The sequence below is a fragment of the Ictidomys tridecemlineatus genome, chromosome 16, assembly GCF_052094955.1.
Source record: "Ictidomys tridecemlineatus isolate mIctTri1 chromosome 16, mIctTri1.hap1, whole genome shotgun sequence".
Lineage (NCBI taxonomy): Eukaryota > Metazoa > Chordata > Mammalia > Rodentia > Sciuridae > Ictidomys > Ictidomys tridecemlineatus.
The window spans coordinates 10,781,388-10,808,216 of NC_135492.1; the positions used below are offsets into that span (position 1 = coordinate 10,781,388).

At 39.6% G+C, this 26,829-nt stretch overlaps 1 protein-coding gene and 1 long non-coding RNA gene across 2 annotated transcripts in view; one reads left to right on the plus strand and one right to left on the minus strand.

The window, feature by feature from the left end:
* Positions 1 to 26,829, minus strand: part of LOC144371438 (uncharacterized) — a 395,907-nt gene that overhangs the window by 86,955 nt on the left and 282,123 nt on the right. The window lies entirely within an intron of this gene.
* LOC144371327 (uncharacterized) lies at positions 8,537 to 8,927 on the plus strand. The gene is made up of 2 exons (XR_013431414.1): positions 8,537 to 8,603; positions 8,697 to 8,927. It is a non-coding gene; the product is annotated as an uncharacterized LOC144371327 (long non-coding RNA).

The following is a 26,829-nucleotide window of genomic DNA, read 5'->3' on the forward strand; positions in this document are numbered from 1 at the left end:
ACAAATCCAGAGACCGGGAAGGAGACCTAAGCCAGTGATACTAATACCCTCAGAAAGCAGGGGCCGGCGGTGCAGTTTGGTGGAAGAGGATACTTAGCATGCATGAGGCCCTGGGCTCAATCCCCAGCACCAAAATACAAGCTCCCAGCAACTGGAGAGGCTGAGACAGGAGGACCACCAGTTTGAAGCCAGCCTCAGCAATTCAGTGAGACGTGCAGCAATTTAGCAAGACCCTGCTTCAGTAATAAAATGCCCCTGATTCAATCCCCAGTACAAAAGTCAAAACTAAACAACAACAACACAACAAAACACCCCACACAACAAGCAGAAGGCTTACACAATCACAAAGCCCCAATCCAATCTCTTGGACCAGAGTGATTTCAAGGAGGGATTCACATAAGCATCATTTTTCCCATTCAGACATACAATCATCTCTTCTTTTTTTTCATAACCCTGAACACCTCTATTTCTCTATTCACCCACCAATTTTCACCAGCAGGGACAATATCATTGTGTGGTTTAGAGAGCACAAGGTTCAAATAAAAAAGCCTAAATTTAATTATGTGTATGTGGGGTTTTTTTCTGTTTTCTTCTTTGCAGTGCTAGGGATGGAGCCCTTGCCTCCAATGCCTGAGGCAAGTGAAGTAAGCCAATCCCTAAACACTAAAGGTCAAATGTTTTCTCAGATGCTGATCCCTAATGGAGGTGGGGTGGGGAGAGCATGGGAGGAATGGAGGAACTTTGGATAGGGCAAAGGGAAGGGAGTGGAGGGGAGAGGGCATGGGGGTAGAAAAGATGGTGGGATGAGATGGACATCATTACACTACATACATGTATGAAGACATGAATGGTGTGATTCTATTTTGTGTATAACCAGAGAAATGAAAAATTGTGTTCTATATGTGTACTATGAATTGAAATGCTTTCTGCTGCCATGGATAACAAATTAGAATAAATAAATTTTAAAAATATAAATAAAGTATATGCATATCTTGTCACCCCTTGCTATTGTCTATTGTTTTTATTATAGTTGCCATCCTGGTGGGTGAGAAGGGGGGGTGTCTCCTTGGGGTTTTGATTTGCATTTTCCTAAGGATTAATGATATTGACTATCTCTTCATGTAGTTAGCCCTTCATATACCATCTTTGGGGAAATGTCTTTTTGGAAATCTATATTCATATATTCAAAAAATCAAATATGTCATGGCATCTATTCTTGATTTTTAAAAATTTTAAATGAAAAAACAATTTAAAAAATAAGGTAGTTTACAGAGCTTAATGGGAAATCATACTGCATAAAAAAATATTAGATATTTCTTTAATTCTGGGAGCAAATGGGTATCTTCCTTCCAAATTTAAAGAAGTTTAATTTAAGAAGTTTAGGCAATGCAGTAACTACCACAGGGTAGTTCCATTTGAGATAGTATCAAGCTAGTCCAGAACCCTCTCATGGGTTAATGCTTAGGAAGAGGGGTGTGGATCCATGTGCATACCATGAGATCCTGGGGACTGTGAAAGGGGGTGAAGAAAATGGAGATATCTGGTTTCCACATAGCTTTTGTCTTCCTGTCTCAGCACATCCTTTCAAGGTACTTTGTTATTCATATGGGCTAATCAGGGCGAGTTTCTCTTCTTCTTACCAGGCCTGTCATCCCAGCTAATCAGGAGACTGAGGCAGGAGGATCATAATTACAAGCTAGCCGGAGCAACTTGGTGAGACCCTATCTCTAAATAAAGAAATAAGGTCTGGGGATGTAGGCAGTGGTAGGAAGAATGCTTACCTAGCATGTGTAAGGCCCTGGGTTCTATCCCCAGTACATACAGATGCACAAATGCAAAAAAAATTAAATTAAATTATCATTAATTATCATTATTAATAGATAATCTGATGAAAGTGTCAACCCCCACAAAAAAAACTGCATAAAAAATTTGTAAGAGCAATTAAATAAAATAGTGGTTATAAAAGCCTATAAAAATGAACAACTTTCAAAAAAGAGAAGTAAACACTTAAAAAATAAATTTCACCAATATTTCCATTCACAATAGAGATAAAACTACAATATAGAAGCAATAATTTCAAGAATTGTTAATAAGACATTTTCAAGATCTATTTGAAGAAATTATAAAATATTACTTAGGACTGCTTTTAAAATGAGATACATGATACAAATATATAATAAAACTGAACGGTAGGGCTGGGATTGTAACTCAGTGGTGGAGCATTTGCCTAGCATGTGTGGGGCACTGAGTTTGATCCTCAGCACCACATAAAAATAAATAAATTAAAGATATTGTGTCCATCTACAACAAAAAGAATTTTAAAAAAAATAAACAAACTGTAGGTATATCAGCACCCAATTTAAAATTTTAACATCTTTATTATGTATAACAACCTAATGTAATGTTCTTTACACCTGAATTTCATATGAAATAATAAATATATCAGAATTTTCATTAATATTTTGAAACCAAAGAAATATTAAGAGATAACACCAAGTATATATTAGATAGTTTTAAAAAGATGGAACTGGGAATTAAACCCAGGGGTTCTCTACTACGGAGCTACATCCTCAGCCCTTTTTATTTTTATTTTTGAAATTAGGGGCAGGTGTACCAGGTTGCCCAGGCTGGCCCCCAATTTACAATCCTGCCTCAGCTTCTGAGATAACATACATTATAACCCTGCACTACTGCATCAAGACCTGCAACCTATTCTTCAACCTCTTTGTTTGAATGCATTGCTTGATGAAATATTTTTTTTAATTTTTAAGTAATACAGGTTCATTCATGAATTGTATGCCTATTTTACCTAAGCTATTAATGGAATCACATCTTTTCCCTTGCTTTCTTTGTTCTCCATTAAGCTTCTAGTTTTTGAGACAGCTTCCATGATTTATTATTTCCATTTTGCAAAAGTGTAATAGACATATCATTAAAAAAGCACGTTTTCTACACTTTCAAAGCCTAAACACACCTAGGACATACCTAGGATGGATGGAATTCATGTGTCTCCAGCACAGTGCTAGCTCTGGTGACTAGTCAGCTTACAGATCTTGTTTACAAATTAACATTTATAGCCCCATGGAGTTTGCAATTACAGAAAATAAAAAAGATACAAAATTTAAAATAGTGCTCAGGAGTTTCTGCTTCCACCCATGTAGAAACAGGCAGTACAGGGCTGGGGTCCTTGAGAAAAGGGAACCAAATGAGGGCAGAGGTTGGAAGGCTGGCCTGGATGCATGTTCTGGTCACAGCTCACAGAGGGGAAGCAAGAGGAGCACATCAGTTTGCTGAGTTGAGGAGCCAGAGAGTTAGGTTAGACTGACATGGCTGGAGTTGAGGAGTCCAAAAATTGGAAAGGAGAAATGTACACCAAGAAAGAGCTCCAGAAATCTGAAAGGGGTTCCTGAAATCCATTGCTAAAAACTTAGTGTTGTGTGTGTAGGCTGAAACTTCACCCAGGAAGGAATACCACATATTTGTAAGTGCTGGAGAAACATGAATTTCATCCAAGCATAGAAACAACTTCACTGACCACCTGAGATATCAGTAAAAATTCCAGAAGGGTCACACCTACGTGGTACGGCTAAAGCAGCCCTAGAATAAAGGCTCTTCTCATTCGAACACAGCTTAAAAATAATTCTTTTTTTTTTTAAGAGGAAAATACTAGGTTTTATTTGTTCCTTCTTTGCCTTTTCATTCATTCTTACATATTTTTGGAAATGATTTTTGAACTCTTTACCCTCCAGAACAACTGTTAGCTGAATATTACTGGCTATCTTACCATTATTGTCTCAAAATCAATATTATTAAATTACCTAAAATTTTTCCTTTTCCATTTTTATCGGTGCTACTTTATTTATTTTTTTTTCATATATTAGTGTCTATTTTATTTTATTTATTTTTTTTATTGGTTGTTCACAACATTACAAAGCTATTGACATATCATGTTGCATACATTAGAATAATTCTTGAAAGGATCAAGCTGATCTGCAAGCAATTTAAGTGTTAACCAAAATGAAGTCAACAATCTTAAAGGAATCCACAAATGCAGACGCTCAACAGCATGATATCCAGCATCCAGTCAAGGTCACTAGTCAGTCCAAGAAGCAAGAGAATGTAACCCATAAGCAGGAGAAAAAGCAGTCAAAAGAAACAGATCTAGAAATGGCAGGGACAGCTGCAGCATGGAGGTGACCGGAGCACTTCTTAGGGACGCTCCTTCCAGACCTGATGTGCGTGTGTTTCATTCGCATATCTAAGTGGCAAACATCTGCCCCTTGGAACCCAATCCAGGTACCCTAGTTCTCAATCCTGGCTGCATGTTGGAAGAACCTGGGGGGGATGGGACTTCTAAAGGTCTGTGTGGGGATGCAATCTGACCAAGGATTGCAGTCACTGAGGCTAGAGCCCAAGGCTCCCCAGGAGACTACAATATGCAATGGGCTGGAGGAGCCCTGTGTTGGAGGTCAGGCATGGAGGCCCATGCTCTCGGAGCAGCTCTGTCACACCACACTCCCCTATGGAGCCAGACTCTGGGGAGCAAGGTTATCCTAGCCTGGGCCACTCGGTGTTGCAGGGCACAGGTGGCTTCCATGTGTTTCCTGGCTCTGGGCCTTTCATGGAACAGGTGCTCAACAAATGTTTGCTGCAGGGTCAGAATGAGAAGCAGGGCCAGGAGGAACCCACTGAGGTCACCGACCTGTGGTTAGCACAGCGGAATTGGCCATTGTTTTCAAAAACAGATGAGGTTAAATCCTAAATTAGCTCAACCCATTTTTAGTTAGTGATTGCATGTAAGTCACCAGGGCTGCCTCTGTGGAAAACAGAAAGATAAATCATCTCATCTGTAAAATGTGGATGATAACTCTCACCTTGAAGAGTTGATGGAAGGATTCAAACACCTGGCACAGGGCTTGGCCCATAAAAAGTGTTGGGCAAACAGTGGACATTACAGTTCCCTCAAAGCATGAGAGGAAGAGGTCAAACAGAGAAATTGAATCAACAAATATTTATTGGTCACTTGCCATGGGGCAGGCCTTGTGCTGAGGACTGGGGGCTACTATTCCCAGGCCTCTCAGTTGAAGGTGAGAGAGACTGTAAACAAAACAGAAAGTTACGGGGGGGGGGGGAAGAAACTTAGCTAAAGGGTCTTCAAATTTCTGAATTTATTTTGTAATATCCTAAAAATAAATTTCATTTTGTCCTTCTAGTTATTACATTCCAACTAATGAGGGTTTGGTTTGGTTTTGCAGTGCAGGGCAACTGAACTTGGGGCCTCACATATGCTTTACCACTGCGGGTTCTTTACCACCCAGATGAATTCCCAGCTAAGGGGTTCTCTTTATTTTTACTGGTATTGAGAAAGATAAGAAGGCAGGTGCTAGGCTCAGCAGTGCACTCATGTAACCCCAGCTCAAAAGACCAAGGCAGGAAAATTACAAGTTTGAGACCAGCCTCAGGAATTTAGCAAGACCCTGTCTCACAAGAAAAAAAAAAGTGGGGGATGGGGATGTAGCCTAGTGGCAAATCACCCTGGTTCAATTCCTAGTACCAAAAAGAAAGAAAGAAAGATTAAAAGCAGCATAGAATATAGTTTCCTATGAAGCACACTGTTGTATAACTAGAAATCATTTCATTATAACACTATAATATTCTTTGAATCTTTAGGTAAATCATTAATGGCTCCACCATACTTTAAAGGACTTAGAGGGAAATCTTCAACAGAGGGAACTCAGAAGATGTAATTAGATCAAGACCAGGAATTGAATTGCAAATGGGTAAGAGTAAAGATCTGATATTTAAAAATAAATATTTGACTTATTAAGAAAAAAATGGCATTTAAAAAGTCATCCTACATGGTGGGAGATCTTTGCTGGGAGGACTAGGCCTTGTAAAATAATCTGAAGGCATCTCAGGTTTTCCACACTTTAAGAATGTTTGATGTGGCTTTGACATGAAAAACTAATCAAAGAGCAAATTATTTTTCTCTATACCTATAATACAGACCAGTTGTCTCTTAAAGAGATAAAGAGATTTAAAACCTCAATCCAGATCCCTTCCTCTGCTAAATGTCCTCCAACAGCCTTCCCTTGCCCCCAGCATTTTTATAACTAGTATTTCTAATATTTTTACTTACAACTGTCATTTCATGTTAACAATAGCCAAATATTAATTTAGTAACATTTATTTAACTACCTCCTATAATAACCTAATATTAAGCTAATGCATAATATAAGCCACCTTCACACATAAATTTTAGAAATCGACATAATACTACACTATGATATAAAGAAGAAATAAAGGAACATGTGCTTCAGTAGGTTGATTCTCTGGCAGGCACGTATACTAGAAGCTTCTAGAACACAATAGTGAAGCACTTAGTGTGTGAGCCCACAGACAGAATTTTATCATGTGCATAGTGACCAACATAGTTTATTCAGATGGGTGTTGTGTGTTGGGGACTCAAACACTTTGAACAGGAGAGTGAACAGATCTTGGTAAAGTTCAGGAAAATCAGAAATACAATCAAGTCTCAAGCCTCTACTTGTATGATACCAGCATTCCTGGTACCTTCAAGTACATTAAAACTCCTAAGATACTCAGTTTTGTACATAAAATGGAGTGAGGGCCTCAACTTATACTGCCCAATATGGCAGCCTTGGGTCACTAGCCACCTATGGCTATTGAGCACGTGAAATGTGGCTGGCTGCTCTGGTTGGTCTAGACCTGGGACAAAAAAGAGAGTACAGTCTAGCTCATTAATGATTTTACATTGATTTAAGTTCAAGTATATACATTCAGAAAATATTTTAGATATACTAGGTTAAATGAAATATATTGTTAAGATTTGTTTTACCTTTCTATTTTTAGTTAAGTAGTTATTTGAAAAATCTTGAAATCATGTATGAGTTCACATTGATGGACAGTGGTTCTGATGTTAGCTGAGCTTAGTGGGACTCTGGATCCCAGGTCATCTCCAACCAAAGCATCCTCGGATGGCTCCATAACATCTAGCCCAGGGCCAGAGGTGCGGCACCACCCATGCTGAGAAATGTTACACCTTGGAGCTGCCTTTTCCTCCTCCGCCTTTTCTCACAACTCCTGCCTCACACCTGTGTTTCTGAAGCCCTGAATTCCTTGGGGGACTCTGAGTTTGCTCCAAAGTTGCTTCCCTCTTGGACAAGGTTTTGAATCCCACTGGTGAAACCACAAAGAATGAGGCCCCCTAAGAAAAATCCTCCCCCCTTCCCAGGACCCTCTACTAGTTGAATGTAGTATTAATCAACCAATGCATTGTTGAGTTACTATCAGGATGTGAATTGAGCATTATTAACAATTACCAAAAAACTTTCTTCTTGGGTTATTTCCCCACTTACTTTGTGACGTCACTGAAAGCTGAGACTTTAGATACTATGATTTCCAGGTGTTTAAGAAATCGTTATGGTTGGTTTGTCACAAAGCTATCAAAGTAACATTTTTAAAAAAATAAAGACCACTTGCAACACTCCCTCTTTTTAGCCAGACATTGGGCTTCATTGCTCCCCTCCCATCATGAGGTTAGTTCTCTGAACCTCACCTCATTCTTTCCTAACTCTTAAGGATTCTTACCAAATGCAATGGGTAGAATTATTTTCAGATGAGTTCAGTTCACGAGTTCGACATTAACGGTTCTCAGTTTTAAACAAAACCCAGCCTCCCCAGCTTCACACGGCGAATTAACTTGTATGAAAACACATATAAGAGAGCACAAAACCAACCTATCGAAAGAAAAATGTTTTTTTTTTTTTTTAAACCGGACATGCCACAACTCATGTCAAAAGCTCAAAGCCCAAGCAACTCGCGTACAAAGCTAAAGGAGGTCCTCCCCGTGAAAGTTAACACCCAGATTTCCACCAGAACCGGGATAACGGCCGGGGGCCCGAGGGGGAGGGGCGGCGGGCGCGCCCCGCGGACGTCCACCGCGCACGGGGCACCGCTGGCTCCCGGCTCGGGGCTGGAAGTGAGAGCGCCCTTCCTTCCCCACCGCGTCCCTACCTTCCCGGCCTCGGGTTACGCCACAGCTGGCAGCCAGACTTTTTCAGGAGGAACACCGAGGCAGCGCACCGCGCGCTCGACCTTCCAGCCTCGCAGGGGCGGCGTTCCGGGAGCAGGAGGGAGGCCGCGGCGCAGAAGCCCAGCCTCCGCCGAGCGACCTCCCCGCCCCCTCCAGCTCCGCTCCGCCGGCAGACGGCGCCCCCGGGGCTAACTCTGCCGGGGAAGAGGAAGCGACGCAGCGAGAACAGGCTGTGGGGACCGACGGGGGACGGAAGAGACTGTGTGTGCTCGCCGGCAAGGCCCTCTCACCTTCCCTCTGCCGAGCCCAGCCGGCTCCAGTCACTTGAGGAGCGCACAGGGACGCCGCCACGTAGCTCTCCGGAGTGGGGCGGGCCGCGGGGCGAGAGGGCGGGGCGCGCCGGCAGGAAACCATTTCCCGGCCCAATCTGATACGCTCAGTACACCCTTTCCCCGTCCGCGACGCGACAGCGGTCTGCGGGATTGGGCGAGCCTACCTGTCAATCAAGTGCTGTGCTGGATGTTGAGGGAGCTGAGGCTGCGCTATGGTAAAGACAGAGGTTGAGGAGCCCTGGGCCTGGTGGTGTCTAGCGGTTTGCCTCCCCGACCCCACTGGCTCTGACCTTAATGCTCCTGCTTAGCGCTGCTGCAGAAACTCCACAGCAAAACCCGACTGCGTCCGGTCCGGAGTTCAGCCCTAAGTGCCTTGGTGGTTACCTCCTGATTTGTGCACCTGAACAGGATCCTCCCAGGTGAAGATTCATAGCGGGAGGGAGCGACAAAGAAAAACAAACTCCTGGAAATGGAAAACATTTTTTGTAAGACTTATGCTTAATTTGAGCCACAACTAAAATAAACTGAGTCTAAGGGTCCTCAAAGCGCCCTTGTGCGTGTTTTCCACTCTCAGCTTAACAGCCCGGTTAAAAGGACTGTTACCCTCCGATCTAGATCTGCCCATTCTTAACAGCCTGGCTCCAGCCACCTGCTGGGACATCAGTAAATTGCCCCCGCCCCCCCATGGACACACGCACACCCCACTACTACAGTCCCATCACCTCTACCACCAAAAAAAAAAAAAAAAAAAAAAAAAACTTGCTTCATTCCTTCCTAAAGATCTTTGTGATTTAGTTAAGGTGTCGCTGTTCGGGGAAGCCTGCAGGATTAAGAACCTTTCTAGGAACAGGTATTGCCCCATCTGAACTGTAGCCCTTCCTAGATTGTAAACTCCATTAAGTCAGGAACAATGTCAGTTCACTTTTCCCCAGTGCTCAATTCATGACATGTGGTCAATATTTTTGTTGAAGGCATTAATATATTTTCTTTTCTTTTTGATCTTGGACCTGACTGTAAGTCTCAAAAGTTCACAGTTTTCTGTGTTCAAAACTATTCACTTGAGTGCTAATGGATATATGTGGTTAACTTGCCTTATGTAGGATCACAAGGAAAAGCACAGATTAACTATGGCCCCTACCTAGTCTCAAATTTGCTAGGACAAGTAGACTATAAAAATGGAAAGTAACTACTGTCTGTCTACATTCCATCATTAGTATCCAAATTGAATAATGCCTGTGAATTTTGGATTTAAGGGTTTAAAGTTGAGGGTTATCATACCTACCATGGACTGAATTATATCCCTGCAAAATTCACATGCTGAAGCCCTAACCCCCAATATGACGATATTTGGAGATAAACTATATTTGGTGATAGACCTTTAGAAGATATGTAAGGTTAGGGCGGAGCATAATGGCATTGGCCTGTAATTTCAGCGGCTCAGTAGGCTGAAGCAAGAGGATAGGGAGTTCAAAGCCAGCCTCAGAAACTTTGCCAGGCCCTAAGCAATTCAACGAGACCTGTCTCTAAATAAAAATACAAAATAGGGCTGAAGATGTGGCTCAGTAGCCAAATGCTCTTGAGTTCAATCCCTGGTACAAAAAAAAAAAAAAAGGAGGGGAAGCCAGCGGTATAGGGATGTGGCTCAGTGATTAAGCGCCTCTGGGTTCCATCTCTAGTACAAAAAAAACCCAGTAAGGTTAAATAAGGTCATAAGGATGAGAACCTAATCATATAGGATTAGAGACTTCCGTCTTTAAAAATAAAAATAAAAAAAAGAACCAGACATGGTCTCCACAATGTGAGAACACAGACAGAAAACAATCTTCTGAAGCCTGGAAGAAAGCCCTCACCCAAAATCAACCATGATCTTGGACTTTCAAGCCTCCTTAACTGTGAGAGAAAAAAATTCCTATCATTCAAGCCATCCAGCCTGTGATATTTTGTTATGGCAGCCCAAATTAACACATGATTTTCTTGATACACTTTATGAAGTTTATGGGTTGAGATACTATTATCAATTTTGAAGAAACCATTGTCCAGAAGTTAAAACTAGTTCTCCAAAATAGTGAACTTAGCAGAACGTGAGTCAATTTCAATTCTAGTCCCAGATTCAGCAAGTGATGGAAGCAGAAGGTATGAATACAAAAAACAAGAAATAAAATACAATACTTAACTTCACACTAATTAACCCAGAAAAAAATGTGTAAATCATAAATTTAGGTTTTATTTTGGAAGAGAATCTGTATTTTGAAGGAGCCAATGATCTAAGTAGACCCTTTACAAGATTTTGATCCAGATCTGTTGGCTATTATATGCCATCTATTTAAGCAATAAAAGATGTTTTGGGGCTATGTATGGGGTGGAGTCTCAGTGTAGAGTGTTTGCCTAGCTTGCACAAGGGCGTGGTTTTGATCCTCAGCACCATAAAAGAAAAAAAAAAAACAGCTCCAAATGAGCCAGAGGCTCAAGGCCAGTCACCAGGACTTGGTGAGATCCAATCAAAATAAAATATTTTGTTTTAAAAAACACTAGAGGCTAGTCACAGTAGTACACATTTATAATCCCAGTGGCTTGGGAGGGTGAAGTAGGAGGATCACAAGTTCAAAGCCAGCCTCAGCAACTTAGCGAGACCCTGTCACAAAAATTTTATAAGGGCTGGGAATGTAGCTCAGTGGTAAAGCACCTCTGGGTTCAATCTCCAGAACCAAATAAATAAATAAATAAATAAAAGAACTGGGGATGTAGTTCAATGATGGAGCACTTTGCTAGCATGTGCTACACCCTCAATTCCCTGTACTGCCAAAAACAAAAAGACAGATGTGCATGTGCACACACACACAAGCACACATACACACACACACACAATATATATATACACGCAAGAGGAGTTGAAGAAAAGGAAACAGTGAAAGAGAGAAGCATAGATTGGAAGGATAGATAGTCAGAAAGTCTTGTTTGAATTACATTTAGAAGAAATAAAGTCGTGTTCTTATGAGGTAGAAGTTGTCTAAGAAACTTAGTTTCACACACTCTTATCTTCCCAGCTTCCAAACAGGCAAGTGGCTTAAGAATCATCCTTGTTAATTAGTGCTGAATGGACCAGAGACTAACTAGAATTAACCAACAACAAACTTGGGTCAAAACTCAATGACCTGGGCTGGGGATGTGAATCATCCTTGTTAATTAGTGCTGAATGGACCAGAGACTAACTAGAATTAACCAACAACAAACTTGGGTCAAACCTCAATGACCTGGGCTGGGGATGTGACTCAAGCGGTAGCACGCTCGCCTGGCATGTGTGCGGCCCGGGTTCGATCCTCAGCACCACATATAAACAAAGATGTTGTGTCCGCCGAAAACTAAAAAATATTTTTAAAAAATTCTCTCTCTCTCTCTCTTTCTCTCTCTCTGTCTTAAAAAAAAACTCAATTACCTACCCAGGTGTGATGATACATGCCTATGACCCCAGTGATTCAGAAGGCCAAGGCAAGAAGATCATATATTCAAAGCCAGCCTGGGCAACTGTGTGAGACACACAAATCAAAAAGTGGCTGAAAATACAACTCAGTGGTAGAGGATGCTTGGGCTCAATCTCCAGTACCACACACACACACACAAAAAAAAAACTTGATGACCTATGGACTGGATGTAGGTAGCAAATATCTAAGATAAAGACATGCAGACAACTTCCTTTATTAATCCCAAAAGAAAGTATCACAGAAAACAAGGAAGTGAAAAGTGAACCTTCATGTCTCAAGACCTTTCCCAGGAAATTATTGAGGGCTTATAGTCAAAACTAATTGGAGAGAATAACTGTCAGACATAAGTATTTAGGGAAAAAAAAGTCCTATGTACCAATTAGCAAGGCTGGACTATAAGGTATAGAAATTACAGACTCCTGGTACTAAATTTAATTTTTAGATTCAGCACTGTTATGCTTTTATGGTAATTAATATAATAAAAATGTGTTAAGGGTTCACTCAGTAGTAGAGACTACAGTAGGTACTGGATATCTAAAAAACACTTAAAGCACTTTATAAGTGCTCGCGCCAGTGTCAGAAATTGAGATTTAAGTAGACATTATTATAACAATAAATAACAATATATGTGTATAAGGAGGACATTAAGACCCAAGAGAACAAATTGTGATCAAGCTAGTGAGACAATTAACTAGGCAAAAAGAAAGATTTTCTACTTAATAAAAGGCACTAAACAACACTATTTGCTGGAGAAGAAGATGATTAGAATAGTAAGCAATAGGTTATGGAAGTCAAGAACCTTAATGTTTATCCTAAGGACAATGAAAAGTCATTGAAGGGCTTTCTTTCAGTCCTTTAAAACTTCTCAGGACTGAGTATGTAGCTCACTGATAGAGAGCTAGTCTCATGTGCACAAAGGCCCCAGGTTCCATCTCCAGTATTACCAAAAACAAAACCAAAAAAAAGTCACTCTGTTATTTTTTGGCCTCCAATGTGTCCGCTGAGAAGCTAATTGTAATTCTTGACATTATTTTCCCTATATCATGTGTTTTTCTCTGGTTGCTTTTAAGATTTTATTTCTTTATCTTTGTTTATCAGCAGCCGTACTGATAATAGTAGCTATACAGTTATCAACAATTACACTGTCTGTAGGTATTATTTCTCTTTGCATTTATGCTGCTTGGGGTTTACTTAGTTCCCTGGATCTCTGAGTTGGTGGGTTTAACTTATTTTCTTTCCTTCTTTCTCTGCTTTTTTCCTCCTTTATTTCTTTTATCAAATTTGGAAAAAGAGTAGTCAATATTTTTACTGCCTCTGAATTTTTTTCCTGCTTCATTCCCTCTCTTTTCTTCTTCTGGGACTATAGTTACAATTATACCAGATTTCTTACTTCATGTCATTCAGACCCTGTTCTCAGCCCCACACTCCCTTTAAATCTTTTTCTGTCTGTGCTTCAATTTGCAAAATTGCTATTGAGAACCAATGTCTAGTAATCCTTGAAAAATCTAAATGTTGACATTTTCCCAAAGTACAGATGCCTTATAATTAGTGACTGTGAATTCTTTGGAGGAAGATTTGGAGACATATTAATCATGAAAACAAAAATCACAAGATATTATAACAGAGAAAATTTAATTTGGGCTGTTGATGGACAGGAAAAAAGGGAACATGGAGTAACCCAGAGGTGATAACTGCATGGAGCAGCTACCACCCCTATGGCCAGGGAAAAGGATAATCAAAGTTGGATTATCAAGTCTCAGAAGCTCAGAGGAATGAACCAGAGGAACCACAGCTCATACCCCTGAGAAGAGGCTATCAGGCTACTATTTTTTTTTCTTTTGATCCTGCTACTTCTGGGAGGGATTTGATAAGGCTAGTAGTTTGCAGGGAGGGGCAATGCCAAAAGAAGCTCAAGGCTAAATTCAGTACCTCCTTGCTGAAGCAAAGAGTGCTTGCTAATGGCTTGGGTAACAGTGACAGGAACTATAAGCAAAGGAAGTCCCTTCTCCCCTTTCATTTTCCAGTATCCCTCTAGGGTCCTTCATTGCTGGAACTTAGGAACACCAGCTAACATAGGAAATTTGTAGATTGTAGGTCTGTGCCATGGCATTCTGCAGGAAAGTATAGAGAGGTGAGCTAAGAGAATTTGCAGCTAAAAGACAATAGTTTAAAAAACAGGCCCATTTCAACATTTGTGCAGAATTAATAGTGGTGCCATTGCTGGCCTAAAATAAAGTCAATGCTTTTATAGACTTTGGGCCCTTTTGAAAAGGATCTTAGGACACCATGTCAATTTTCTGCTATATTATGATTTTTGTTGGTAATCATCAAAAGAAGTAACTTTGCTGGAGCTCACTTATATACCTGCCATGAAATCATGAACAAGGGCAGATTTGAGAGATAGCTAAGGATAAACAGATCCTGCTCCAATGTTAGGTCTCCCACCATCAGGCACATGAATTATGTAAAGCTGGCAAGAATTCAGCCTTCTCCCTATATCTCTTTCCCATGCATTGCCTAATGTGGCTGTAGCAAGGGGAGGACCAATTTCCTGTTCTAACATTGGACCCTTGTCATTGAAAACCAGCTCCTTTCCTTTGTTCTCTCATTCTTGCTTCAATTCAAACTCTTTTACCCACCTCTGTCATCTCTAGTTTTCTAGTGCAAGTAGATGACAAAATAGCACTTAGTGTTCAACATTTGACCCTATAATATTCTTTTTGCAAATGAAGATTTTGAACATTGAAGGGTTTTGTTGAATATTTTTTTTAAATATGCATGTAGTTCTTTTTGAAACTAATAGCTTTATTAAAGTATAGGGAAAGAGCAAGGACACAATAATAACAGACTTTCTCTTCCTTGTAGTTTTTTTTTGAAAGAGAGAGTGAGAGAGGGGGACACAGAGAGAGAGAGAATTTTAACATTTATTTATTTTTTCTTAGTTCTCGGCGGACACAACATCTTTGTTGGTATGTGGTGCTGCTGAGGATTGAACCCGGGCCGCATGCATGCTAGGCGAGCGCGCTACCACTTGAGCCACATCCCAGCCCCCTTTGTTGAATATTTGTAAAACTTTGGATGTGATCATTTTTCAAATTTGGGAGCTTGTGGGACCACAGAAGTTTCACCTGAAAAAGTCACTTCTTGGGGCTGGGGTTATAGCTCAGTAGTAGAGCACTTGCATATGTGAGGCACTGGGTTCAATTCTCAGCACCACATAAAAATAAATAAAGAAAAGATATTGTGTCCATCTTAAAAATAATCTTTAAATATACAGGGCACACATAAATTATCATGAGAAATAAACACATGCATACACATATTTAATCCATTCTTTCTTTAATTGAAGTTACATATAATAATTTATAGTATATAAATACACACAACATATAAATGCCTACTGTATGCTATTCTGGACATTGGGGCTAGAACAGTGAACAATTAAGAGTCTTCAATAAGACAAGGGCTGGGGATATAGCTCAATCGGTAGAGTGCTTGTCTTGTATGTACAAGGCCCTGGGTTCTAGATAGGGAAGAGGGGTGGGAGGGAAAGGGATGGGGCAGGGGATTAGCAAGGATGGTGGAATGTGATAGACATCATTATCCAAAGTACATGTATGAAGACACAAATTGGGTGTCAAAATACTTTATATACAGAGATATGAAAAATTGTGGTATATATGTGTAATAAGAATTGTAATGCATTTCACTGTAATTTTTTTTTAAAATCAATAAAAAAGAGAGTCTTCAATAAAACATATTCAGTTGCATGTGGTGTCAAAAGGCATGTGATCTGACTTGTTCATTAGCATAATACTTAACCACTCGTCCAGCAGCTGGTTCAGTTATCTGGGTCTTTCCCAGTTTCCTTAAAAGCAGAGCCCAGGGTTCAACTGTAAGAAACATGGAGTATTTTATTTTATTCATGTGTTTTGGTACTAGGGATTGAGCCCAGGAGTGTTTAACCACTGAGTCACATCCCCAACCCTTTTAATTTTTTGAGACAGGGTCTCGCTAAGTAGCTTAGGGCCTCGCTAAGTAGCTTAGGGCCTCGATAAATTGCTGAAGTTGGTCTCCAACTTGTACTCCTCCTGCCTCAGCTTCCTGAGCCACTGGGATTACAGGTGTGCAGCACCATATCTAGCAACATGGAGTATTTTAAAGCGACAGCTATAAAGGGAGCAAGACAGACAAGGGGAGGGCGCCAAGCAAACACCTGATGTTAATTAAAATCAAGACTTGGCCTGGTGTGGTATGTGGAGGGAAATCTTGTCTCTGAAACACAAATTGAATTACAGAGTTTTTTTCTGCCTTGAGTCAAGGCAACTGGCCTTTTGTAGTTCCTTATCTGTCAGTCTTCTGGAGATGGAGGCACCCCTGGGCTCTGGAGCTCTCAGCAGCCAAAGGCAAGTCTCATAAACAGACATCATGCCATAAAAAAAATCTAAAATCTGCCAAGCACAGTGGCACACACCTGTAATCACAGAAGTTCAAGAGGCTGACGCAGGAATATCACAAGTTCAAAGCCAACCTCAAAGGGCTGGAATTGTGAGGCTGTGGCTCAGTGGTAGCATGCTTGCCTAGCATGTGTGAGGCACTGGGTTCAGTTCTCAGCATCACATATAAATGAATAAAATAAAGGTCTATCCATCTAAAAAAATTTTAAAGAATTTGGGGAATGTGGCTCAATAGTTAAACATCCCTGGGTGCAATCCATTGTACCAAAAAATCTCCAACAAACAAATTTAAAATCTGGTTATGCATTTTGGGTTGCCCTTTTGCACCTCTGTTCTTGCCATGAGAAGAACTGTCCCCAGGTAACTATTGCCCTGGCAGCCTGAGACTAAGAATAAACACATATGGAGCAAATTTGAGCTCCATTCTTAATAAGGAGTCAAGAACAGGTGAACCTACAGCTTGAGGCAGAACCAGTCAGCCAAATCTAGCCAAGATCAGCCAATTCCCAGATATAAAAGCAATAATAAATGAGTTTGGAATAATTTGCTATGCAGAATTATGTGACTCTAACTCACTGATTTATACACTGAGAATTTCTGGAGTATTCTAACCTGGTAATGTTATTGCACACTTCATACACTTACTAAAACTCTCTTGGCCTTTCCCGCCATTCATAGTGGAAACTGTGTGGCGGGCAAAGCTTTGTGAATTGGGTCTCATAGTGTCCTAGCTGTTATGAAGTTCTACCAGTCTCATGAATTTGATTCTCCTCAGGGCTTGCTCTAAGAATCTTTTTTTTTCTTGCCTTATTGGAGATTGAACCCAGGGGTCCTTCACCCCTGAGCTACATCCCCACAGCCCTTCTTGGTTTTTTTTGTTTGTTTGTTTTTAATTTTGATACAGGGTCTTGCTAAGTTGCCAAGGTTGGCCTCAAACTTGCAATACTGCTGCCTCCACCCCTCACGTGATTGGGATTATAGGCATGTCCCATTGTGCCTGGCTAAAAATCAATATTCCTCAAGCCCATGGCTCAAACCCACTATGCTAGTCAGCTCATTGTCACTGTAACAAACATCTGAGATAATTATCTCATAAAGAGAAACGTTTTTTTCTTGGCTCACAGCTGTAGAGGTAGCAGTCCATGATCTTGGCCCTGTTTCTTTTGGGCATGTGGTGGCACATCATAGTGGGATCATGTGGAGAAGCAAAACTACTCACCCTCATGGGTAGGAAGTGAAAGAGAGAGAAATAGGAAGGGCTGGGATCCCACTATTCCCCCAATGACCTTAAAATCTCCTAGAAATTCCACTCTCTCTCTCTCTCTCTCTCTCTCTCTCTCTCTCTCTTTTTTGTACCAGGGGTTAAACCCAGGGCCACTTAACCACCAACCCACAACCCTAGTCCTTTTAATTTTTTAAATATTTTATTGGAGACAGGGTCTTAGTGAGTTGCTCAGGTCCTCATTAAGTTGTTGAGGCTGGGTTTGAACTCATGATCCTCCTGCCTCAGCCTCCAAATGCCTAGGATTACATGCATGTGCCACTGCACCAAGCTGAAGGTCCATCTTTTAAAGGTTCTAAACCTCCCAATTGTGCCATGCTGAAGACAGGCCTTTAACACATGTACCTTCAGGGGACACTGAAGATCCAAACATAGCACTCATCAAGGTGGTGTTTACAGACAGAAGTTGCTGAATTTTGAAACCTAATAGCCAACCGATTGCAACCACCTTCTTTCTGCCACAGGCCAGAACAAAACCATTGCACCTTCTGTACTTTTCTGTTCTGGAAACCAATGGACAACCTCTCTTTTTTTCTCACCATTCTGACAAGGTCTATAATTATTAAATTATCAAATTGTGGGACCATTATTAACCATGGTGAAAGCAATTCCAGAGGAGTAAATCAGAAATCAAATTAATAGATTCATCAAAAATGACAGGTGAGGGCTGGGGGTGTGGCTCATCAGGCATGCGTGCGGCCTGGGTTCGATCCTGAGCACCACATACAAACAAAGATGTTGTGTCCAATGAATACTAAAATAAATAAATAAATAAATATTTAAAAAATTCTCTCTCCCCCCATCCTCTCTCTCTCTCTCTCTCTTTTTTTTTTTTTTAAAAAAATGACAGGTGAGGAAGAGGGTACATTAGCATAAGGTTTTCTGTCTAAAACTTGTCCCTTGACTCTCTCCCTTCACAACCTGGACTCTTTTAATTTCATTCTTCCTCTCACAACTAAAATTAACAAAGTGTTCTACATTTTGCAAAGCTCTTTTTAGGCAGAAAAAATTCATTTAATTGTCACTTCTAAAAGCTAAGTAAGAAAACCACCTGACATTAACAGGTAATTTACATAAATTATCTTATATTTTGTTCTCAAAGTCATGAAGTATGTTTTACAAAATGCTAGGTGGTCTCCATTTTTTCCAGTGGAGATTAAGAAACTTTGAGTGATATGCCTAAAGTCACCCAGTGGGTTAACAGAGTGAGATAATCAGGAACCATCAGGGTAGGACACAAGGCTGGAACAACTGAAATAAACCCATGGGCACAATAACTTGTCACTCTTCATAGCATATGTCCTTTTCTCTACCCTTGTGTAGAGGAAAGACCCGCTTAAAATCCTCATAAAAACCACAGAAGATAAATGCTTGCACATGATGAAATTGTAACTGGGGGACCACTCTTTCTCCCCACCAAAAAAAAAACCCTTTAGCTTCCCTTATTTCTTGTCAACATAAAAATCACTAATTTTGGAGTTCATACAGCAGGCTGAGACATTATTAGTCTCCCACTAACTTTGTTGTAGTTAACACCTCTGATATGTGGATTATGATGATAATGGTTCCTTAGGTCACTTTTTAGGGACTTGAAGGCTACTTTTGCTGAAGAATATTGACTCTTGGTTTGGGCCTGCAGATATCTGGTGGGTGATTGGAATGGGATCTCTGTCATTATATATGTCTGTCCCTTTTGCTCTCTTAACTTTTGGATTAGGCTGTGCCTGTAGACATATTGATTGCTTGTTGGACCTGGTGTTTTCTTCTACCACACCCTTGTGCCTTTATAGTAGGTATTGCAGCCTAAGCACCCAAAGTCCTTCAGCCCTATCATAAGACCCAGATCAAGGTACAAGTCTAAGATATTTGCATAGGATAATGATGCCAGCCACAAGAACCCCAAGAAAGTTGATTATGACTTCCTGGTGGTTCAAATCTTATATAAGAACAAACATCTTTTGGAACTTTGCCCCTGGCTAACGGAAATTACCAAATCCTAGCCCACCCCAGCGAATCAATAAAAGCTTGTATCTTCCTTTGTTTAGAGAGCAGCCTGGTCCTTTGATCAATGCTATCTCCGTTTAGCCAAGCCCCAATTAAAGACTTGCCTCTATATTTATGTTCACTTGACTCTTTCATTTCTATTGTCACCAAGTCAAAAGTTTCTGTCTCTGGTATCAGAAGAATTGAACCAGGAATGAGGACTCCTTGATCTTGATTAGTCTTCTTGCCTCTGCATAAAAGGATGTCCTCCCAACCCAAGGTGTCCAATTCTCTTCACTATTCAGTAGTCACAGAATCTTATTTCCTTACTTCAGAGGACAGATTAAGTGAGATTAATGTGCCAGAAGATCTAGGATTGGAATCCAAACCTTGTGACTCAAGTTGAAGGCATGTTCCAGAGTACCAGGCTGCCCCAGTTCTTGTCAGTTCTTGCCAAGGGAAGAATATTTGTTTTACAAGGTCAGTCACACACTGTAAAAGAAATCTTGCCTGGTGACCATCCAGTGTATCCTCATTTACACATCTGGAGTATCCCTAAAGACTCCCGGCAGCTTTGGAGCACACCAAGTTCTGTGACCTTTGTCATGTCTCCTTGGAGTGTCAAAGTGATCATGTGTTCCACTCAAAACAGAATTTGGACAAAATGGGGACCAATTTCTGTGCTGACCTGGTCAGTTCTGCACCCAACCACTTTCTGAAAGCAGCCTGAATGCCTGCTGCCTGTACTTTCTCACAACCCCTGTTGGCACTGTATGGCATCCATCTCAAGGAGCCAGCAGGCTACAGGCCAGAAGATCCCATTAAGGAACATGAAATGTGCCTTACTGCTTCTTTGTTGCTGTCAAGAAGATGAAACTAACTAATAAAGAATTTTTGGAAGTAGAGAATAGTGACTGAACCAAAAGATCAATAGAAAGCATCATTTTTTTTAAAGGTGATAAAATCCAAATTTTAAGAAAGAAGTTTCAAGTTGTTGCTCAGTTGGCTTTATGAGTGATGCCTCTTTCCTTTCTCAACACCCCAAAGTCTGAAAATGTTATTTCTGAGTATTTCCAAGTATTAGCAATATTTTTGTGGGTCTATTTAGCAAACCATTAGAAATTACAATAGAACTTTAAAATTTGGAATTGGAATTTCCTTTTTTTGGTACTAAAGATTGAACCCAGGGATTCTTAACCACTAAGCCACTTCCCAAGCCCTTTTTTGTACTTTTTTCTTTAAGAGACAGGGTCTCCCTGAGTTGCTTAGAGCCTTGCTTTGCTGAGGCTGGCTTTGAACTTATGATCCTCCTGCCTCAGCCTCCCTTGCCGCTAGGATTACAGGTGTGCTCTACCACACCTGGCCCCGAAATTATAATTTTCAACTATACTGTTTTTTTTTTTTATTACAATGCCAAAGGCTACCTTTTTACATCTAGACTGCTGAGCCAGCTCTGTTGAGATTCTCCTTTGTGAATGTTAGGGATATGATGATCCACCATTCAAATACTCCTTCAATGCAGGATTATTGTCCCAGCTGCTAGGAATGCTGTTGGCAGATAATTCTTCAGCCATCAGCTTCTTCAGGGATTGTCTCATTAGTAGAAATTAGCCTCTCTCAAGGTCATATTGTTTCAGAGCTAGCCATTTTCAATAACTAAAGATGAAAGAAATAAAATCTGGCCCCTTAGCCCAACTTGGGAAAACTCTGAAGGGCTATTTTCACTCCAGAACATGTCATTACCACCCAAAGTGGGGGTAATGACAAAAGTTAGGTTTCCTCATGGTATTTGTTGTATATTCTGTGCATCTTGACAAATGTATGGTGATATTATATACAATATTATAGTATCATGCAGAGAAATTTCACTGCTCTAAAAATCCTCTGTGCTCTGCCTACTCATCTCTCTCTCATCTCAAAACTCTGGCAACCACTGATTCTTATTACTGTCTCCATATTTTGGCTTTTCCCGAACATCATATAGTTGGAATCAAACAGTATGTAGCCTTTTCAGATTGGCTTCTTTCACTTAGTAATGTGAATTTAAGATTACATCTTGTCCTTTCATGGCTAGATATCTTATTTCTCTTTGGTGTCAAATATAGTTGCATTGTTGGGATATTAAAATTTATTATCCATTTATTGACTGAAGGACATATGAGTTGCCTCCACGTTTTGGTAATTACGAATAAAGCTGCTATCTGTGTGTAGGTTTTTGTGTAGACATAAATTTTCAACTTATTTGGGTAGCTACCAAAGAGTGCAATTGCTGGATCATATGGCAAGAGTATGTTTAGTTTTATAAGAAACTCCAAACTGTTTTCTATGGTGTTCCTTCCAATAATAAGTGAGGGCTCCTGTTTTTCCACATCCCTTCTAGTACTTCATCGTATCTGTGCTTTGAATTTTGTTCATTCTAATAGGTATGTAGTAGTATCTCATTGTTATTTTTATTAGCAAGTCCCTAATTCCTTAATATGATGTTGAACATCTTTTCATATGATAAACAGGTGGCTTATTTGCCATATTTGGTGAGGTATGTACTAAAGTCTTTGACTCATTTTCTATTGAATTTTTTATTCTCTTATTATTGAGTTCTTTGTATATTTTGGATAAAGTCTTTTATTAGATATTTCTTTTGCAAATACTTTTTTTCAATCTTTATTTTCACAACAATGTCCCCCATGAAGTAGAAATTTTTTTATTTTAATAAAGTCTAGCTTTCATTGATCATAGCTTTGATGTTGTATCTAAGAAAGTCTGTCCTGCTCAAAGTCATCTAGGTTTTCTCCTATGTTGTCATTGAAGAATTTTATAATTTTCTGTGTACTTTTAATGGCCCATTTTTTATTTAATTTTGAGAATATAAAGGTCTGTGTCTAGATTTATTTATTTATTGTGCATGTGGATCTTGTTTCAGAACTATTTTTTGAAAAGACTATCTTTGTTCCATTGAATTCCCTTTGATCCTTTGTTAAGGCTCAGTGTGGGGTTGTTTCTGAGCTCTCTGTTCTGTTCCACTAATCTTTTTGTCTATTCCTTCATCAGTACCACACTGTCTTGATTACTACAGTTTTGTAGTATGTTTTGAAGTTGTGTAGCACCTGTTCTCTCTGATTTCATTCTATTCCTTCAATGTTGACTATTCTGGATTTTTCTCTCCATATAAACTACAAAGTTAGTTTGTCAATAATAACAAAATAACTTGCTTTAATTTTGGTTGAGGTTGTGTTGAATCTATAAATCAAATTGGGAAGAAGTGTCATCTGGGTAATATTGAGTCTTTCTATCCACATGTACCAAATGTCTCTCCACAGTTTTCTCACATATACTTTGTTAGGTTTATTCCTATATTCCTTTTTTTTCAGGGATGGGTGTTAATGTAACTGTGTAATGTAAATTAGTTCCAGAAGCATGTTTCATTTGTTTGCTTTTGTTTTTTATTTGTTTTATGCTTCTTTTGGGTTTCTACACAGACCTGTCATCTCGGAACAAAACCAGGTTAATTTCTTCCTTCTCAATCTGTATACTACCTCTTCTTTCTTTCTCTCCTTTCTTCCTTCTTTTCTTTCTCTCCTCTTACTACATTACCTAGGATTTCCAGTAGAGTGTTAAAAAGTGGTGGTGAGAGAGACATTCTTATCTTGCTCCTAATCTGAGGGTCAAGTTTCAAGTTTCTCATTATTAAGTATGATGGTAACTGTGGGTTTTTGTAGATGTTCTTTATCAAACTAGGAAGGACACCTTCTATTTATAACAAGTGGATTTTGGATATTTTCAAATGTTTATTCTATATCTATAACTGCCTACAAATCAATAAGGGAGACCCAGAAAAGGAAATCCTGCTGACATCTTGTTATCATACTTCTAACCTCCAGAACTGTGACAAAATAAATTTCTCTTATTAAAGACACCCAGTCTATCCAGTCTATGCTGCTTTGTTGTGGCCGCTCTAGAATGTAATCTTAAATTCTTTTCAGCTTGTGATGTACCAATTCATTCATTGGTACATTGTTAATGTCTTAGTTGCAGCAATATGTTATCTTTGTTCATGTCAACATATAACATCAAATCATCAGGAAATTTAAATACAGCTGGGTGCAGTGGTGCATGCATGTAATCCCAGTGACTCAGGAGGCTGAGGCAGGAGGATCTCAAGTTCCAAGGCAGACTCAGCAACTTAGCAAGGCCCTAAGCAACTCAGCGAGATCCTGTCTCTAAATAAAATACAAATTAGGGCTGGGGATGTGGCTCAGTGGTTAAGCATATGGGTCTAATTTCCAGTACCAATAAATAAATAAATAAATTTTTAAAATTAAATACAGACATTCTAATAAATTCTACCTCATAGAAGTCCCACCATAAATATTTTATAAGTGTATTAGATATTTATAAATGCAAATGTTACATCATTAAGAATATTTCCAACATTCATGGATCAGAGCAGAATTACCTGTCCAGGAGCAGTGGTGTGAACCTTTAAAACCAGTGAACTTGAGAGGCTGAAACAGGAGGATCAAAAGTTCTAGGCCAGGCTTAGCAATTTATCAAGACCCAGTCTCTAAATAAAGAATAAAAAGGGCTGAGGAAGTAGCTCAGAGGTAAAGCACTCCTGGGTTCAATCCCCAATCACCCCTCCCAAATAGAATTACCTGCTTACCAATGATTATGTGTAATGATCAGTAAAATATTCTGCAGACTAACATTTGGGTATATACATTCCAATCCATATTCTCAGTTCCTGTACACTTCCATTGCCAGGTTCTGTCCACAATTTCACATAGTGATGCATCCTATAACTCTGAATCTTCATTTGAGTAAGCACTGTGGACAATAGGGGTTTCCCTAGAAGCCACTGCTAACCAGGACAGCAAGTAATACTGTTTATGGAGCTCACTAAGGGGCACATGAATACACCTCACTAAATGCAAACTAAATGCATCCCCAACTCAACTTTCCTTTATTTTTTTAATATTTATTTTTTAGTTGTATTTGGACAAAATACCTTTATTTTTAAATTTATTTTTATGTGGTGCTGAGGATCGAACCCAGGGCCTTGCATATGCCAGGCAAGTGCTCTACCACTGAGCCACAACTTTCTTTTAACTGAATCCCCAAAGTGCTTTTGAGCACCCTGCACAATTCAAGAAATGTGACAGGAGAATTTCAAATGGAAAGAGAAATTAGTCTTTTATTTTTCAAGGCTTACCACAATATAGAACTATAAGAATACTACTGGGGTTCTTCCTAAAGTTCTTGAAGTCCTGAAGCTTGTGCTTTAATAGTTTTACAATAAGTCAGCCTTTGGCATTGTAAGAGTCTCATGCCTGATGCTAGTCAGGAATTTACAAGATGGTCCTCTGTGTTAGCTTTTTCTCATTATAACAAAACACATGCACACTTAACTTACAAGGATGGAAGTTTTATTTTGGCTCATGGTTTTGGAGGTTCCCATTCACGACTGAGCAGTCAAACTTCTTTGGGCCTCTGATAAGGCAGCATATCATAGCAGAGAAGAATGTTCACCTCATCAGCCAGGAAACAAAAGAGAAAGAAAAGGCCATGGTCTCACAATCCCCTTCAAGCTCATGCCTACAATGACTTAAAAGCCTCCCACTAGACCCCAAGTCCGCTGTAACTCACAATAAACAACACCAACCTGGGGACCATAACTATAACACAGAGATCTTTGGGGGCTTTATACAAACTATAATATACTCTCACCTGTTTTCTCCTACCATCTCATGATGGTCTTTTCTCACTCAGATCAATGTTATATTCCACTATAACAGTATCCAAATCAATGGATATGTCAAGAATTTGTGCCTTTGTCTTTACCCACAGCCTCTTTCTGGTTGGGTTTATCAGTCTTCCCTCTGAACCTTTCTAGTTTTCATCCTGATCATCCCTCACAATTCTCAAAATAGGATGTGACACCTTTGTCCCTCACTTTCACACTTGAACAGACCCTGACAGGAGAAGAATCATGAAGGAGTCAGAGTCGCCGTGACCAAGGATGGGAAACTAGAAACAAAACAGAAACAAAACAGCTCAAGTCAGGAGGAAAGCCTGGCTGGGTTTAAAATATGATCTTCTCTTATTTATTTTATTTTTAAATTAATCTCATGTGTATAAAAAATAATGTAGTCAGGATTTACATGGAAAATAAGAATCTTTCTCACTCCAAAGACCTAATCCTTTACCCCAAAGTTAATCATTAACCACAGTTCAGTGATTTCCTGTGTGTGTATTTGAAGGATTAGTTTTAAGGGAGAGATGATCACTCTGGTTTGAGACATTAAGTTGAGAATAATGATGATATAGCTTGGTGGCAATGTTCCAAGAAACAGTTAGATATTTTAAATAGGCAATTGGAAAAGTGAGAACTAACAGGTAGATCTAGACTCTTTTATTTTTTTGCATTTCTAATGGTGTGTGTGAGAGAGAAATGAGAGGTAGTGAGGAAAAGAGGACAATTCTTATCTATAGGGAACACCAACATTTAGGAGACAACCAAGGAAGTAAGTCCCTTGAAGAGACAAAAGCAATAGTCAGTGAAGTGAAAGAAATTGAGAAATGCTTCTTTGTTTTAGTAGCATTGGAAACTTTGCTTCCCTGAGAAAATACAATATACAAATAGCTAGCAGCCAGTACTTCTAGGAACAAGAAAACTTAGAGCAACCATACTGTTTTGTGCGATATTTTATGGTAAAACTTTCTGTTCCTTGCCCTTGGTCACTAGTCCCCTATTAATTTCTATGTGCTAGACTTTGAGCCTTTTTTCTCTCTAGAGATGTGAAGACTATAAGCTCTCCTCAATCCTCAGCTTTTCTTTACTTTTTCTTTTTTTAAGTATTTTTTTTAGTTGTAAATGGACATAATGCCTTTATTTATTTTATTTTATTTATTTTTATGTGGAGCTGAGAATTGAATCCAGTGTCTCACACATGCTAGGCAGGCACTCTACCACACTGAGCCACAACCCCAGCCCACCTCAGCTTTTATTTTCTGTTCTACCACCATTGCAGAACGTCCCTCCTGTTTCATATGGTAGAAAGACTCCTAAGGTGGACACATATGGTCCCCAACTCGTAGTATTCAGAGCTGTGCATAATTACCTGCTTTGAGTGTGAGCTGAACTTAGTGATTTGATTCTATGGCAAAGATTATGAGATGCCACTTCTATGATTGTAACAAGGGTCATAAATTTTGTTTTCCTAGCTGATTGTCACTATTGCAT